Below are 18,014 nucleotides of genomic sequence, written 5' to 3'. Positions count from 1 at the left end.
TACTCACTAGAGTATCCATTACATTACCATAGTTGACAGCTGTTCCTTTCTATTCCTGTTATCTTTTTTTCTTTTCTTCTTTAAAAAAAAAAAAATACGTATGTATATATATATATATATATATATATATATATATATATATATATATATAGATATAGATTCACTTTAGAAGCTCAAAATACTGAAATATCGAAATTCAGTATTTTGAGCCCATAAAGTGGAATCCTGAGAACAGCGAAAGCTCAGAAGCGCGAAATTCAAAACCTCGAATACCAGCGGTTTTGAATTTCATGCTTATGAGGTTTTCCTGTGGTTATGGATTCAGATAAGTATGTGTGTGTGTGTGTGTGTGTGTGTGTGTGTGTGTGTGTGTGTGTGTGTGTGTGTTAAGGGTTTTGGGTAGGGGCTGTGGTGTGTGTCAGTGTGTTTTGTTGCTGTGATGTGTGTGTGCAAGGAGAATGTAGCTTGTGTGGTGGTGTTTTGTGTGTGTTTGTGTATAGTGCGACCTCGGAGTGAGAATATTTAAGTAGTGGGGGGAGCAGCCCCTCACATGGAGGGTGCAGGGGGGCTTGCCCCCCTCCTTTTATGTAGTAGAGAGCTTGTGTTTGTGTGTGGGGAGGATGGTGTGTGTGTGTGTGTGTGTGTGTATGTGTAGTAGAAGTGTGAAATTCAAAATGTCAGGTGTGTGAGATTTTGAATTTCGTGGTTCTGACTTTGTGGTTTCAAAAATTCGACTTTATAGCTTTGAAATACTGAATTTTGATATTTCGGCATTTCTAGAATATAAAGCGAATCTCTCTCTCTCTCTCTCTCTCTATATATATATATATATATATTATTTTTTTTTAATTTTATTTACATACTCTTGATAATTTTTTTTTTATCTTTGTAGATACTGGGTTTAAAAAGTGCATTACTTGTGGGCATAAAATCCCTAACTCGGATGCCCACAGGGAATATGTATATTGCTTGGAACCTGCTCATTTGGATGCAGATCACTTTATTTGCTCTAGGTTCAATTCCAGAGCCTTTACTGATTGCAGAAACAAGTTAGCATTGAAGGGACTTCTTCTGTCTACTACTTCTTCTTCCGTAGCTGGGGCTTAAACCTCCTGTAAGAAACTGGACAGTGTGAAGCAAAATTCAGTTTCTAAGGATAAAGAGTCACATAAGAGGTCACCAGACCATACTTCTTCATCAGAGACTCCAACTAAGATTTTGAAAAAGTCAGATCTGACAACTTCAGATCTCATTGGTTCTAAATCTAAATCATCCCAGATTCAAATTATTCCGCTCCTACATGATCCATTCACTTTTCAGCTCCCTTCACCCTTCTTGGAATGATCTCCTTGCAGGCATTCAAGACCTCCATCCTCCACATCTTCTATTAGATCTTTCAGAAGCTTATCCAAAGCTGATATGGATAGGATGATGAGAAAATTTCTCATATCTCAGACCTCAGTTCCAGATGGGGGTGCTTCCAGCTTTGGCTCCCACTGGATCCGCAAGTCAACCTTTGTCGACTTCCTCCTTGGTCTTTCTTTTTGTGGTCAGACCCACTGTTTCAGAGCTGTATGATCCAAGACCTCTGTGGGTGTCTTCATTGGATCTGAAGACAGTCTGCTCTTTGGCTCCAGTAACTTCCCTGAGTCACCCGGCCCTGAGTCTTTCAGAGGCAGATGGCTCTGAGAGTCGAAGCATTGGCACTGCATCTGGGGGTTGGGATCAACGGAGAATCTTATGGAGCTCTCTCTCTGTCTCCCCATTGGGGCTTTGATGCTGGACAGTTTGAGTCAGACTCCCTCCTCGGTTGGAGTGCTTGTGGAATTACAGGAGCCGATGGTTCTTGAATTATCATCTCCCTAGGTGTTCTGCTTTTGAAGTTGTGAAGAGGGCTTTCTCTTTAGCTAAAGAAGGATATCCCTTCCCTTCTTGGATCAGACAACTTTACCTCCTTTGATCCTCTGCTCTGCACCTCTTTCATCCATTTCAATGGGACAGCCAGTCTGGTGAAGTCTCCAGTCAGTTTCTCAGGACATCCTCATCTCTTCTAATACTTCTCCAGACCACCCCACTGAGAAAGGCAATAAGAAGAGGACATGTGAAAGGAAACACCTAGATTCCCCTCAGGACTGTCTCTCACTGACGCACCTAGATTCCCCTCATGAATGTCTCTCACTGAAGACTCTGATTTTGGTGAAGGGGAAGGGTCCCCCAGATCTCCATCTCAAGACTTCTCTTTTAGAGACATCCTAGAGCTCCTAACACAAAAAGGTGGCTGGTCCTCCGATACCTCCTCCCTGGAGGAATCTGTGTTCCTGGAAGCTTTCGGGTCTGGCCTGTCTACTGCTTGGGTAACTCCTCTGGCTGTTGAAACTCCTAGATCTTTTTTTTTTTTTTTTTTTTAAACACTTTCATTGAATTATCATGTGTGACATAGGCAAATATAAAAGCAATCAAACTGTATTAACAAGTTCATGTTTACAAACATTATACTTCACATATATTGCTATATATGATATAATCTGTGCAATGTTACATAAAGTATTCAATTCCTGCCCTTCTTTAAACAAGAAAAATCTTTATGAAACCATCACTTATAGGCAGTCATACATTTATATAAATGAGAACAAACCATACTGACACAATCCTAGTAGCAAGCATTTTATATCACAAACCATACCGACACACTCCCAGTTGCAAGCAGTATACATCACTTATAATCTACCCAATCAAACATTACAGCGCTCATTTAAGTCATGCCTTCTTTTAAACATCATTCCTCTACTGCATGTATTGTTCTCATAGTTCCCATTTTTCCTGTGTACTTTGCTCATACCTTTTCTAAAGACCTTAGTTTCAGTTGTTTTATCTCTGTTACTATATTCGCTACTTCTAGCATAATTGGTTTAGATTTTGATTTCCGTTTTCTAGTAATTGCTTTTTTGGCAGCCACAATAATTAGACATGGCAAGGTCTTACCATGTCTTGGCAATTCTGATTTTGTCTCATAGCTCAGAAAAATCATTTCCCTCATCACACCAATCTGCCTACCCAGCATCTCTGACAATGCATCCAACAGGGAGTACTTAAAGTCAACCAACTCACCACACTCCCAGAAAATATGTTTCCAAGTACCTATTTCTTCCCTGTCACACCTCCAACATTTGTGATCTACCTTAGGGAAAATTCTCTGGAGTCTAATTGGGGTATAAAAATATCTATGTAAACATTTCCCAGCAAAAATCCTAAATCTTTTAGATATGATGTCATCCTATCTCGCCTTCATTCTTATAGGTTGGGTTTGGATCTGATTCTCAGATTCTTCTCAGCCTTTATTTTCAAGTTTGAGGCCCTCTGCCAGCTCGTGGCTAAGTCTCTATCCCAGCATGCACTAGAACCATCCTCAGATCTCATTTGCCACTAAACAAGATCGTGTGCTCGTCTGCAAGCTCTGGCTAAGTATTATCTTTTTGGTTACTCTTTGTCTACAATTCTAAAAATTTGTGAATATTTTTCTAACTTTACAGTTGACTTTGTCTACTCGTACCTGGATATTTCCGTAATTGAGCTGTTTTTGACTTTGGCTGTCGTCTTTTGTTAGGTCTTGTATTCCCTTTCCTGGCTTGTATTTATCTATAGTGTAGTGGTTTGTTTTCTTTAAAGAACTGTTAAATAGCCTGTTTAAGTTAGAGTGCTTTTAACTCTTTTTCTTCTCTGTTTGTTGCTAGTATTTTTTTCGCAGAAATGTGTAGTTAAGCAGCATAGATTGGTGGTCTGTAGGATGACGTTGGTCATCAACAGGAGGAGAAGCGTGAAAGCAGTGCCAAGGATTAAATAGTGGAAGTTAAAAAAGGGTGATTGTGAGGTGGAGTTCAGGGAAGAGTTAAGACAGGCACTGGGAGGCAATGAAGAGTCACTGAATAGCTGAGAAACTACAGCAGAGCTAGTAAGGGAGGCTGCTAGAAAGGTGCTTGGTGTGACATCTGGACAGAGGAAGGAGGACAAGGAGACCTGGTGGTGGAATGAGGAAGTACAGGAGAGTATACAGAGGAAGAGGCTGGTGAAGAAGAAGTGGGATTGCCAAAGAGATGAAGAAAGTAGACATGAATATAAGGAGATGAGACACATGGCAAGAGAGAGGTGGCGAAGGTTAAGGATAAGGCATATGGAGAGTTGTATGAGAGATTGGACACTAAAGAGGGAGAAAAGGACCTGTACCGATTGGCCAGACAGAGGGACAGAGCTGGGAAGGATGTGCAGCAGGTAAGGGTGATAAAGGATAGTGAGGGAAACGTACTCACAAGTGAGGAGTGTGTGTTGAGTAGATCGAAAGAGTACTTTGAAGGGCTGATGAATGAAGAGAATGAGAGAGAAAGAAGGTTGGATGATGTGGGGATAGTGAATCAGGAAGTGAAACAGATTACCAAGGAGGAAGTAAGGTCAGCTATGAAGAGGATGAAGAATGGAAAGTCTGTTGGCCCAGATGACATACCAGTGGAAGCATGGAGGTGCGTACGTGAAATGGCAGTGGAATTTTTAACCAGATTGTTTAATGAAATTTTGGAAAGTCAGAGGATGCCTGATTAGTGGAGAAAAAGTGTTTGGTACCCGTCTTTAAGAATAAGGGTGATGTGCAGAGCCGCAGTAACTACAGAGGGATAAAATTGATCAGTCACAGATTGAAGTTATGGGAAAGAATAGTGGAAGCTAGGTTAAGAAGGGAGGTGATGATTAGTGATCAGCAGTATGGTTTCATGCCAGGAAAGAGCACTGCAGATGCAATATTTGCTCTGAGAGTGTTGTTGGAGAAATACAGAGAAGGTCAGAAGGAGTTGCATTGTGTCTTTGTGGACTTAGAGAAAGCATATGACAGGGTGCCTAGAGAGGAGTTGCGGTATTGTATGAGGAAGTCGGGAGTGGCAGAGAAGTATGTAAGAGTGGTACAGGATATGTACGAGGGTAGTGTGACATTGGTGAGGACTGTGGTGGGAGTGATAGATATGTTTAAGGTGGAGGTGGGATTACATCAAGGATCAGCTCTGAGCCCTTTCTTATTTGCAGTAGTGATGGACAGGTTGACAGATGAGATCAGACAGGAGGCCCCGTGGACTATGATCTTTGCAGATGACATTGTAATATATAGTGAGAGTAGGGACCAGGTTGAGGAGACCCTGGAGAGGTGTAGATATGCTTTAGAGAGGAGAGGAATGAAGGTCAGCAGTGCTAAAACAGAATATATGTCTGTAAATGTGAGGGAGGGTAGAGGAATGGTGAGAATGCAGGGAGTAGAGTTAGTAAAGGTGGATGAGTTTAAGTACTTGGGATCAACAGTTCAGAGTAATGGTGAGTGTGGAAGAGAGGTGAAGAAGAGAGTACAGGCAGGGTGGAATGGGTGGAGAAGAGTGTCAGGAGTGATTTGTGACAGACGGGTACCAATAAGAGTGAAAGGGAAGGTCTACAAGAGGGTAGTGAGACCAGCTATGTTATATGGGTTGCAGACGGTGGCATTGACGAAAAGGAAGGAGTCAGAGCTGGATGTGGCAGAGGTAAAGATGTTAAGATTTGCTCTGGGTGTGACTAGGATGGACAGGATTATGAATCAGTATATTAGAGGGTCAGCTCAGGTTGAACGGTTAGGAGACAAAGTAAGAGAGGCGAGATTGCAGTGGTTTGGACATGTGCTGAGGAGGGATGCTGGGTATATTGGGAAAAGGATGCTAAGGATGGAGCTGCCAGGTAAGAGGAAAAGAGGAGGGCCTAAGATAAGGTTTATGGATGTGGTGAGAGAGGACATGCAGGCGGTTGGTGTGAAAGAGCATGATGCAGAGGACAGGAAGAAATGGAAACAGGAGATCCGCTGTGGTGACCCCTAACGGGAACAGCCAAAAGAAGATGATGATAATTACAGTTCGTTTAAGTTAGAGAATTGTAATACAGCCTGCTTAAGTTAGATGGCTGAGTCCTTGTCTTCTCTGTCTGTTCTGGGTCAGGGCCCATTTAAGTTAGAGGGCTTTGTCACTGTTTTTTCTCCTGTGTGTTCTGTTTTCCTACATAGCTTGACCCGTTTAAGTTAGAGGTTCCAGCTTATATATATATATATATATATATATATATATATATATATATATATATGGGTTCACGTCTTAATTTCAAAATTACAAAATCCCAAAGTTCAGATATATCAAACTTACAATCCCAAGATTATGCAATCTCGAAATTAAGAAAAAAAAAAAAAAGAAAGAAAAACACATCAAAAAGATGTTTTTGCAAGGTGCTGTGCCCCCCACACCCCTTGCAACTTAAATATGCTAACTCTGAGATCACTCTACAGTGCAGTGAAAAGGTAATGTTCCCACGCCGCACTCTATAGCGATCTGCATTACCATTCTCTGCACTGTACAGCGATCTCAGAGTAGGATTATTTAAGTTGCAGGGGGTGTGGCTATGCAGGGGGGCTTGCCCCACTGAAAAAACATGTTTTTGATGTGTTTTTCTTTTTTTTTTTCTTAATTTTGAGATTACAAGATCTCAGGATTGTAAGTTCGGTATATTGAACTTCGGGATTTTGTAACTAATTAAGAAGTCTATATATATATATATATATATATATATATATATATATATATATATATATATATATAAAGTTTATTTTTGTGTGTTTTTTCTGTAATGTCGGGCAAGGAATCCAAACCAGTGGACTTCAAAAAGTGTGATAAATGTAGTAAAAAAAAATGCCCGTTAGCGATAAGCACTCACTGTGTTTATTGTCTTGGGGCTGTCCATCTCCAGGAGTCGTGCTGCATTTGTCATGCCTTTAATTATAGAGCATTTCTGGGGAGGAAAAACAAATTGATCCTGAAAGGTCTTCTAAAAACTCCTTTCTCAGGGGCACTGGAAGAAGGTCTGGGTTCATCTAAAGCTGATAAATCTCCCTCATCAAAATCTGACAAATTGGGAAAAAGGCCTTCCTCTTCTACTTCATCGGATCCAACATATAAAATACCTAGACTATCCTCCTCGAATCCAAAGGATACTGGATTAGACAAAACATCATTGGCTCTAATACTTTCCTGCCCAGTGTCGGTTGAGTTTGAACCTAGGAGCCGGTCTCCAACTTTGTAACCGATCTCTTCTATTTTAAGATCTTCGATACTACAAAGGACAAAATCTCCCACCTCCTCAACCCGATCTTTTAGGAGCCTCTCTGATGTCGACATGGATCGGGTGGTACAGAAGCTGTTACAGACACTGGCCAAATTACTGTTGGATCCAGCCCCCAGGGTTTCGGATCCTACGACATCCACCTCCTCTGCTCTGACTCCTCCTCCGGTCCAGTCTGCGGCTTCAGAGTTGGATGTTCTGGAGTTGGTCTCAATGGAACAGTTGAATGCTAGACCCACCACAACTTCTGTGGATCCAACCATGGCTCAGACGTCCTTGGCTCCACTGGAGCTGGAGGAGTCTAGAAGCTGACACTCTCCAGTTGGGTACAGGGGGAGAGTTGAATCAGACAGCTGTTGGATCCGACTTTGCCTCTCTGGGCATCAGATTGGGTGAGTTCAGCTCCTACCTCAGCCTCTGGTCTGTTGTCGTTGGTTCCAGGGCATCCATCAGCTTCTTTGGATCCAGGGATATCCTTGGATCAGGGATGGGGGGCTTTTGAAGTAATGAGGAGGGTGCTGCCTCCACAGACAGGTCCACATGCCTCTCCAGATACTCATCCTTCTAAAGCTTCAGTGATTGCCTCTATACCCGTGCATCCACAGGGACATAGAGATCCTAGGCCTCAGGATGCCCCACAGGGCACCCCCCCACTCTTCCGAAACCTTTGCAGAATACCCTTCTGAGGAGGTTCCTCAGAAGACACTGTGCAAGAAGAAGCACGTAGACTCCCCAGAGGAGTCCATCACTTCCAATAGTACCTCAATGAAGCTGAAGGGTCCCCAAGGTCACCTCCTGATGATGTCTCTTTTGGAGACATCCTGGAAATGCTGAAGCAGAGAGGTGGCTGGAAGTCCACTAACCCTTTGGCAGAGAAGTCCATATACCTGAAGGCTTTTGGATCTTACCCTTTCACCTCTTGGATTTCTCCACCTTTCAATGAGCTCATGGACCTGGATTCTTGAAAGGCATGGGAGTCCCAGATTCCATGGATCCTATTCCTAGGAGGCCAAACAAATTTATTGCACCTTCTTCTGACAAGCTTTTTCTAACAAAGGGAGGCCCAGTCTATGCTAAGGTCATGGCAGCGGCCACTAAGAAGGAACTTTCAGAGACACCTTTTTCTGTCCATCCCCCGAACAAAGAGTCTCAGACTATGGACAGGTATAGAAAGCATATTTTTTCTTCAGCAGCTTTTTCTCTTTGATGGCTGAACTACCTCACTCATTTTACAAGACTGCAGAGAGAGATCTCCTAAAAGAGTTAGGAGATGCCCTTTAAGGTTTGGTAGCTGAAGGGGTTGCTGTCAAAGTATCTTCTCAGCTTGCTACCTTAAATTCAGTCATCAATGCCTCCATGAGACTCATCTGCTATGCAGCAGATGGGGCAAGTAAAGCAGTGGGTTCTGGAATTTCCCTAAGGAAACATTCTTGGATGCGCTTATGTGACTTTGCGGAACCCTTTAAATCTTCCATTTTTAATGCCCATTTTACAGCTCATCCTTGTTCGGGCTTAAGGTAGAGGGACACACTCACCAGGTGTGAACAGAAAGATAAGACTCTGTCTGCTGTAGGAGTCCATTTTTCCATGCCTACTAGACCTTATCCCAAACATCAGAGAGGTAGTGGTAAGATGTGGTTCCAGAAATCACAGAGATCTTTTCAGGATACACATGGTGAAACTTCTGTCAGAGGCAGAGGGGGAAGTAATAATGGAAGACGCTGACTTTGTGGCAGAGGGTGTCTGCAAAACCAGGGCGACAGAGAATCCTTCTTTGGTAAACCCTTTCAGCACTCCTGAAAGGAGGCCCAACTGTTCAGCTCTGGAGGCAGTCGAGGGTCACTTATCCTTGTACCCAGAAGCCTAGCAACAAGTAACAAAAGACAGATTGGTACAAAGCACCATATCTAGGTGTAACACCATCCCTTTTTCCCTTCCTGTCCCAAAGATAAGAAAGGTTCCAGATATTCCATCCAGTCAAAAGGAACAGGCAACTCTAGACAAAAGAGTCATCCAACAAGTCTCCGCAGACCAAGTAGGATCCGGAGCTTACTCAAGATTCTTTTTAGTTCCAAGGAAAATGGGACTGGAGACCAATTCCGGATTTCAGCATTCTAAACAAATCAGTAAAAAAGACCAAGTTCTGGATGTTGACACTGCAGTCAAAACTCCCATTTGTGGGAAAGGATAATTGGATGTGCTCTATAGATCTCCAGGATGTGTATTACCACATCAAAATGGACAGGTGATCCAGGGGAAACCTGAGCTTTTGTCTGGGAGACAATCACTACCAGTTTCAAGCTTTGCCTTTTGGCCTCACTAGAGTTCCCAGTGTGTTCACCAAATGTATGGCAATAGTAGCAGCTCACTTGAGATGTCTAGGATTCCAGGTGTTTCCATACTTTGACGACTGGCTCCTAATCGCCATGACCAGGTATCCTACTAATCAAGGCCAGGAATACAACCTTGCACCTCTGCTCCTGACTAGGGATTCCCATAAACTACAAAAAAATCTGCCTTAGTGCCTTCTCAACATGTGGTATTTATAGGGGCAGAATTAGACTCAACACAAGTGACGGCAAAACTTCCACCAGAAAGGATATAATCTCTAAGGTACCATGTGAGATATCTCTTAAGAAGAAAGAAAGCCCAAGTGAAGATGGTCCTCAAAGCTCTAAGGATCATGGCGTCAGCGATAGTTTTGGTTTCCCTAGCACGTCTGCATATGAGAATTCTTCAGTGGTTGCTATCCACTCAGTGGTTGATGCAAGAGCTGACGATGTCTCACAAAATAATCATCACAGAAACTTGCAAGAAGGATCTTTGATGGTGGCTACACTCTTCTCAAGTAACTCTAGGTCAACCATTTGTCCCCCCCAACCAGTGGCCATGGTGACAACGGACACTTCTCAGATAAGGTGGGGGGTACTCCCCCCCCCCCAGGAAAGACAGTCCAAGGCACCTGGCAGGATCATGAGGCCCACTTGCACATCAGTGTCCTAGAGATAAGAGCGGTGCTTTTAGCTTTGCAAGCACTCCAGGACTCTCTTCCCCTGGGAACCATTGCAATCCAGACAGACAACATGTTAGTTGTATGGTATATAAACAAACGAGAAGGAATCAGATCTTAACCCCTTTGTCAAGAGGCATTGAGAGTATGGCAATGGGCAACTTCCTCCCAACGTTTTCTGATAGCAACGCACATTCCAGGGAAATCCAATGTGATAGCAGACAGACTCACCAGAGCAATTCTGATGCCTCACAAGTGGTCTCTGAAAAAAGAAGTAGCGGAAAGAATTTTCCAAAAATGGGGCCAGCCTTGCTGCGACATCTATGAATGCCAAATGCAGTAGCTTCTTTGCCCTCACCCCCCTCCGGGGGAGTCACCAGGGGATGCACTTGTTCAAGATTGTCCCGGGGCCTCCTCTATGCCTTTCCCCATTTTCCACTAATTCCCAAAGTCCTTCAGAAATCCAGTTGTTTGGGAAGGGACCTGATACTCATTGCTCCATACTGGCCTCGCCAAATCTGGTTCCCCTTCCTATGGCCTCATCTTCCGGAGGAACCTTGGATTCTGGACCCAGTTTAAGACTTTCTGGCTCATGCATCAGGAACTCTCCACCCATCCCTTAAGACCCTTAAACTGACAGCATGGCTGCTCCAGTTCCAACAATAGCCGGCTGTTCCAACCTTTTCCTCTCGAGTCAAACACATTCTAATTTCTTCACTTAAGGCTTCAGTGAAGAAGATCTATAAAAGTAAATGGAAATGATTCTGCCATTGGGCTACCAATAACCATGTAGACCCACTTTCTTCTCCTATTAATTTAATTTTGGACTTCCTAGCAAAACTTTTCAACAATGGTGCAGCTGTACTTACTATTAGGGTTCAGCTAGCAGCCATTTCAAACTTTCATTTGGGAGAGTCTGGCTCCAATATAATGTCTCATAAACTATGCATGGCCTTTCTCAGGGGTACTATGTTATTAAGACCAGCCATCAGAGACCCTCTTGCACTATGGGACCTAAATTTTGTTCTACCTCGCATAGTTTTTCCTCCCTATGAACCAGCAGCATCTTGTGAATTAAATTTTTTGACTTGGAAAATCATTTTCTTGATAGCAATCACCTCTGCTAGAAGGGTGTCAGTTGCAAGCATTGTCCATAAAGCCACCATATTTGCTTTTCCACAGAAACAGAATGTCTTTGCAGACAAACCCCTCCTTTTTACCTAAGGTGGTTTCAGACACCAATTTAAACCAGAATATAGAATTACCAGTTTTCTTCCCAAACTATGAAAACAAGGCAGAGTACATGTTACATCAACTGGACGTACATAGACAGTTACATTTTTACCTACATAGAACTACGGAACTTTGTAAACCTGATCAGTTATTTGTTTCTTTTTCAGATTCAAAGAAAGGATCCCCTGTCTTCAAAGTTACACTCTCTAAATGGCTATCATACTGCATAACTTTTATCTATAAGTCTCAAAATAAAGAACTTCCAAAGAAAGTTAAGGCCCATTCTACAAGAGCATTGCAACTACTTCTGCCTTTCTACCAATTGACACCATTTGTGCTGCAGCAACATGGGCTAAACCACATATGTTTATTACTCATTACAAAGTTGATTTGGCCTCCAGGAATAGAGCCTCTTTTGGATCCATTGGTTCTGAGGAATATTCTTCCGTGAGCCACCCAGGATTAAATGTACTAGGGACGCTGTCCCAACCTAGCAAGAATGAAGGTGAGATATGACAACACCACATAAAGAAGTTATGTACTCAGCATAACATTCCATGTGTGTTGTCCATCTTCGCCTTCATTGTTACATCCCACCTTCCCTTCTTTTACTGCTAGAAGATCGGTCTGTACAAATTGGATTACCTTGATCTCTGCCCTTCTTCACCAGCATCTTAATCTTTTCTTGGTATGTATATATATATATATATATATATATATATATATATATATATATATATATATATATATATGGGTCTACTTCGAATAACCGAAGCGCCACGTCACCGACACCCGGAAGACCGAGACGGAACGACCGAACAGGTAGGTTACCGAAAACGCGATATCCCGACAGCTGAGAGACCGACAACGGCAGCGTGTGAGTGCGATCCGGTAAGTGTGCGAAAGTGAAAGATTTAGGATTGGGGAGTGGACAGGTAAGTGTACGATAGTGAGGGATTTTAGGTTAGGGTGTGGGAAAGGTGAGTGTGCGGTAGTGTCGGACTAAGGGTTCCGGTAAGGTAAGTGTGTGGAAGTGACGTAGAGCAGTGTAGGGAAGGGTTAAGTGTGTCAGGGTTAGAATGCGGGTGGAGTGAGTGTACGATAGTGACGGGCTGAATGTTTTAGGGTGGGTTAAGTGAGTTAGGGTTAGGGTGCATGTAGGGTAAGTGTGCGATAGTGACGGTGTTGAGGTTTAGGGGTGGGTTAAGTGAGTTAGGGTTAGGGTGCAGGTAGGGTAAGTGTGCGATAGTGACGGTGTTGAGGTTTAGGGTGGGTTAAGTGAGTTAGGGTTAGGTGCGGGTTGGGTAAGTGTGCGGTAGTGTCGGACGTTAGGGTTAGGGTTTAGGTTAAGGTTAGTGGATATGTTATTGTGTGCAATGTGTAGTTGACGTTTTGTGGCGGTGTAGTGGTGTTCGGTTTTTTGAGTTGTTGGTGTTTGTCGGTGTTGTGTGTTTTCGGTTGTTTGGGGTCGGTAACTTGTGTGTCGGTGAATCGGAAGTTCGGTGATAGAAAGTAGACCCATATACATATATATATATATATATATATATATATATATATATATATATATATATATATATGTGTGTGTGTGTGTGTGTGTATGTGTATGTATATGTATATGTATATATATATATATATATATATATATGGTTCTACCTGACATAGCCGAAACCACACAACACCGACAACCACATCACCGACACCACATATTCGACAGTCCATAAACACGAAACCACACATAACCGACAACGAAATAACCGACGGTACACAAACACGAAACCCCATACACTGCACACACCACAATAACAATTAAAAACAAAACACATCCCCATTCCACAAACCACACACACAACACAAGCACACCAAAATCCTTACAAGCCCACACTAAACCTTACCTAACCCTAAGGTCCGTCACTATCGCACACTTACCTACCCGCTCCTAACCCTAACTCACTTAACCCGCCCTATCGCTCCCTAACCCTAACTCACTTAACCCACCCCTATCGCCCCTAACCCTAACTCACTTAACCCACCCCTATCGCTCCCTAACCCTAACTCACTTAACCCACCCCTATCGCTCCCTAACCCTAACTCACTTAACCCACCCCTATCCCCACAGACCGTCAATCTCCACACTTACCTGCCTCGCACCCTAACGTCCGTCACTACCGCATACTCACACAGCCTTTCCCCATGTCGGCATCCTCGGCGTTGGTGTTGTCATCCGTCGTGTCGGTCTTCTGCATTGTCGATGTTCTGCCACTCGCGATTCGCGTCGGTCTTCTTCGCTTTCGATCTTCTGGAGCTCCGGATTCCGATGTCGGTCTTCTGCGCTGTCGACGAAGTCAGGTAGAACCATATATATATATATATATATACGCTAAAAACCAGTGCACGTGAACAAATGATGCTGGTTCATGGAGTAAACATCACAAAAGCACCAATTTAAACTCCAGCACCCAGCTAAATAATACAAAAAGAAAGACAGCTCCGTGGAGAGAAGTTTATTGCAGCACAGTCTGCAGAACACAGACCGGTGACCTGTTTCGCCCAAAGGCATCATCAGTGTGTGACCAAATACTCAGAAGGCCCAGTATTTATACAATTATTTTAAAGATTTTTTGTTAAAGAGCCTGTAGCAACAGTTTTAAAGATACATACACCCAACTTTGAACCAACAAAAATTTTAAAAATCCTTGACCCATATCAAGAAAAAAATAATAAAATAAATAAACAATTGAATCTTATATCTGTTCCACCGTAATCAAACTAAATATTCTGCAATCTATAAAACTGATATGTTAGATCATAATATACATAAATGTAAATTCCCACACATATACATGCATGAATATACTCAACCCATGCATATATACATACATGTGTAAATACATTTACTCACAGAAGTACATGTGAATACATATCTATATACCCATATACACACCTATATGTGTGCACACCATGATTCAATTACTTGCAAACTTTTCATACTACCAAATCTTAAAGATGTTGATAAAATGACATAACTAAACTACCACCCCTTAAACTACCATTGGTCATTGAGACCTGGTTTAAAAGGAGCTTCCAGGTTTGTTCACGTGCATTGGTTTTTGGCATTTGGTATCTTTGGTATAGTGCTGGAATGATATTTAGGTCTGAAAAGACATTGGTTTGGCTGGGAGTTAATTTGGTGATATTTTTTCATCAAACGGCATATTGTCAACAGCGGAGTGTTTGGTTTGAAGAGGAAATCACAGTTCCTGCTACAACATGGCAGCCGGCCCGGATTTCAAGGTTTATTTGGATAATTTAGCAGCTGATAAAGATGATTGTACTTTTTTTACTACTGCACCCATGATGGCATCGGTTTTGAATGCCAAGGATCAAATGGGGCACCCTGATTTGCAATATTTATTTAAAGAGTTAACAGAATCTTCCAAAAAGGTACATTCATATGTGTGGCATTGCAAGCTTCTACAAGCTTATTTGTTGGCTAAGATATCACCGAGGGGACTGAGGGTTTATGTGGAACTAGGACTGGGTACACAAGTCAAGGAATTTATGAATAAATGGAGGGCCATGCAACAAACGGTGTCCAATATGTTTATCCAATTGCTAGTGGAACATTATGAAAAACAACTGCCAGACCTTTTGTCCCAGTTAGAAGCTTGCCATAAGCATACTAAAGTATTTTGTGATGCCACTAATTATCAAGAATTTTATGCACAATTTATGGCTGATATAGACAAATATGGGAAAGATTTACAACAGCGAAAAATTAACACATATCAGAGGGACGTTAATGATTTTAAAAATGCAACGGCTTATACGTGGAAGAAACAAAAACGGGGAGTACATTTCTCTGATAATAAAGGGTCTACCAGATCTAAAAGAAAGCGGGTGATGTCCATTTTAAGAAGGTCTGATAATGTATCTAGTGCTTCAGAATTTTCTTCAAGCTTTTCTAATACTGATACTGAGACTGATGTAGGGGAGATGTTGGGTTCAACTTCACCTGTGTCCAAACGACATCGAGCCCTTTTAGGAGGGGAGGTCGTAAACATTGAAAATGCGCGAGTCGAGAAGATATTTCAGGCCAGCCTACAGAAATAACAGACACTATTCCATCTAAAGATGCAAACTACAATGTTAATGACCCGGTCATTAATTTAACTTCACATGTCTTTTCACAAAGTGAACTCAGTGTGTTAAATAAAGGATTGGGATATGTACCTTATTTTTATGTGTCACATTATGATGTAACAGATGATGTTAAAAATTTCTGTAGAAATTTAAACCTTAAGTATTATTTTGCCCATAGGGACACAGGTTTACCACAGACAGAAGCAACCAGTTTTCATTTTAGAAAGTCTGCATTTATACATCCATACCACAGCACCATTAAAACCTTTGAGCAGCTGGTTTTGCAAGATTTACATGTGAATCAATCACATATTTTTCGGCCATTTAATGATAACCTTTCTTCTTCAGAAAGATTGGCTCTTAAATCTTTGTCAGAAAACCAAAACATAGTGATAGTAGGAGCAGATAAGGGTGGTGCTGTGGTTATATGGGACAAACAAGTCTACACACAAGAGGCTAATCAGCAGTTATCTGATATTAACTTTTATAGTAAAATATCAGTGGACTCTATGCAGGAATATAAAAAAAGAGGTAGATACTTTTTTAATTAAGGCTAAAGATCAGGGTATTATTTCGGCCTTTCTGTTGACTCAGTTGATGGTTGATTCACCTAAGCCACAGTATTTCTATTTGGTTCCCAAGATTCACAAGTCCCTAATTGATCCACCAGGGCACCCTATAGTGGCAGATAGAGGTTCATTATTAAAATCTTTGTCGGAATATTTTGGAATACAAACTTAAATTACTTCTTCCATTAGTTACAGCTAGAATTTGTGACACTAAGCAATTTTTACAATTGATGGATAACCTACAAGTCCCTACAAATGCGTATCTAGGGACATTAGATGTCCAATCCCTTTATACTAGCATACCCCATGAGGAAGGTATACGGGCTGTTCAATATTGGATGGAACAGTATATAAAAGGCATTCGGAACCAGAAATGCAATTTGTACTGTCTTTGTTAAAGTTGGTGTTAGAACATAATGCTTTTCAGTTTGAAAACGAATGGTATTTACAGGTAAACGGTGCGGCTATGGTGGCAACTTTTGCCCCCATTTATGCCAACCTTTTTATGGGTTATCTTGAAGTTAAATATATCTATACGTCTCAACATCCATTTAAATCAGAGCTGGTGATGTGGCGCAGATATTTAGATGATTGTTGTGTGGTGTGTGTGTGGGGGGGGTGGGGTGGACAGACTGATTGGCAAAAATTTGTGACATACCTTAATGGAAACACGTATGGTATCAGATTTACAGGTGGTATTGATTCCACTAACATTGAGTTCTTGGATGTTAAGATTATTAAGACATTAGATGGTACTATAGTAACCAATCTATACAGAAAACTGTTTTCCAAGAATGCTTTTCTACATGCTAACAGTTGTCACCCCCGCCACACCTTCCAAAATATACCTGGCTCACAATTTCAAAGGGTCAGAAGAATTTGTTCCACAGAGTCTATATTCGAACAGCAAGCTTCTGATTTACAGAAGAGATTTATCGATAGGGGTTATAATAAGACAACAATTGATAAAGCATATAGAAAATCTAAGACTAGTGACAGGACACAATTACTATCAGATCAACAGCAAGTTGATGGATCAGATAAGGGTAAAGTGAGATTTATTACTACCTATGTTTCCAATACCTTTCATATTAAGAACACCATTTCTAAATTTTGGCATGTTCTACATTCTGATCCTTTTTTTACACAGGTTATTCATGATGAGTGTAGTTTTGGTTATCGGAAAGGCAAGTCCTTAGGACAATATTTTTCCACTTTTAAAAAAGGTAAACAGGTACCGTTTAGTTCATCCACTATAGTGGGCAGTACTTACTGTGGTTTGTGCAAATACTGCAAACTGATGTCTAAGACTAAGTCTTTTACATCAGTTAATACCAGAAGGGTATACGATATTAAATTTTCTTGATAAAGTGTACCAGCACATGGGTGGTATATATGGCTATATGCCAATGTGGGGCATTGTACGTGGGCCAAACCTCATGTGCTTTAAAACAGCGTATAGCCCTCCACATAAGTGACATTAAATGCCAGCGTGTTCGCAGTGCTTTATATAAACATAAGCTAGTTCACACTACAGCTCACTTTGTGTTTGTAGGTATTGATATGGTCCCTAGACAGGACGTTAATACTACTGTTAAACATAAAATACTTACTGAAAAAGAACGTCGCTGGATAGTTAACCTGGGAGCTCTTTTTAAACCAGGTCTCAATGACCAATGGTAGTTTAAGGGGTGGTAGTTTAGTTATGTCATTTTATCAACATCTTTAAGATTTGGTAGTATGAAAAGTTTGCAAGGGTGTGCACACATATGTGTGTATATGGGTATATAGATATGTATTCACATGTACTCCTGTGAGTAAATGTATTTACTTATGTATGTATATATGCATGGGTTGAGTGTATTCATGCATGCGTATGTGTGGGAATTTACATT

The 18,014-nt window shown here is 41.5% G+C and overlaps 1 protein-coding gene across 1 annotated transcript in view; it reads left to right on the top strand.

Moving 5' to 3' along the window:
* DNAH11 (dynein axonemal heavy chain 11) overlaps positions 1-18,014 on the top strand; it is a 4,606,558-nt gene that overhangs the window by 927,375 nt on the left and 3,661,169 nt on the right. The gene's annotated exons all lie outside the window — the stretch shown is intronic.

The sequence above is a fragment of the Protopterus annectens genome, chromosome 3.part0 (genome assembly GCF_019279795.1).
Source record: "Protopterus annectens isolate FY-2018-M chromosome 3.part0, PAN1.0, whole genome shotgun sequence".
NCBI lineage: Eukaryota > Metazoa > Chordata > Ceratodontiformes > Protopteridae > Protopterus > Protopterus annectens.
This window is presented reverse-complemented; position numbering and strand designations above follow the sequence as displayed.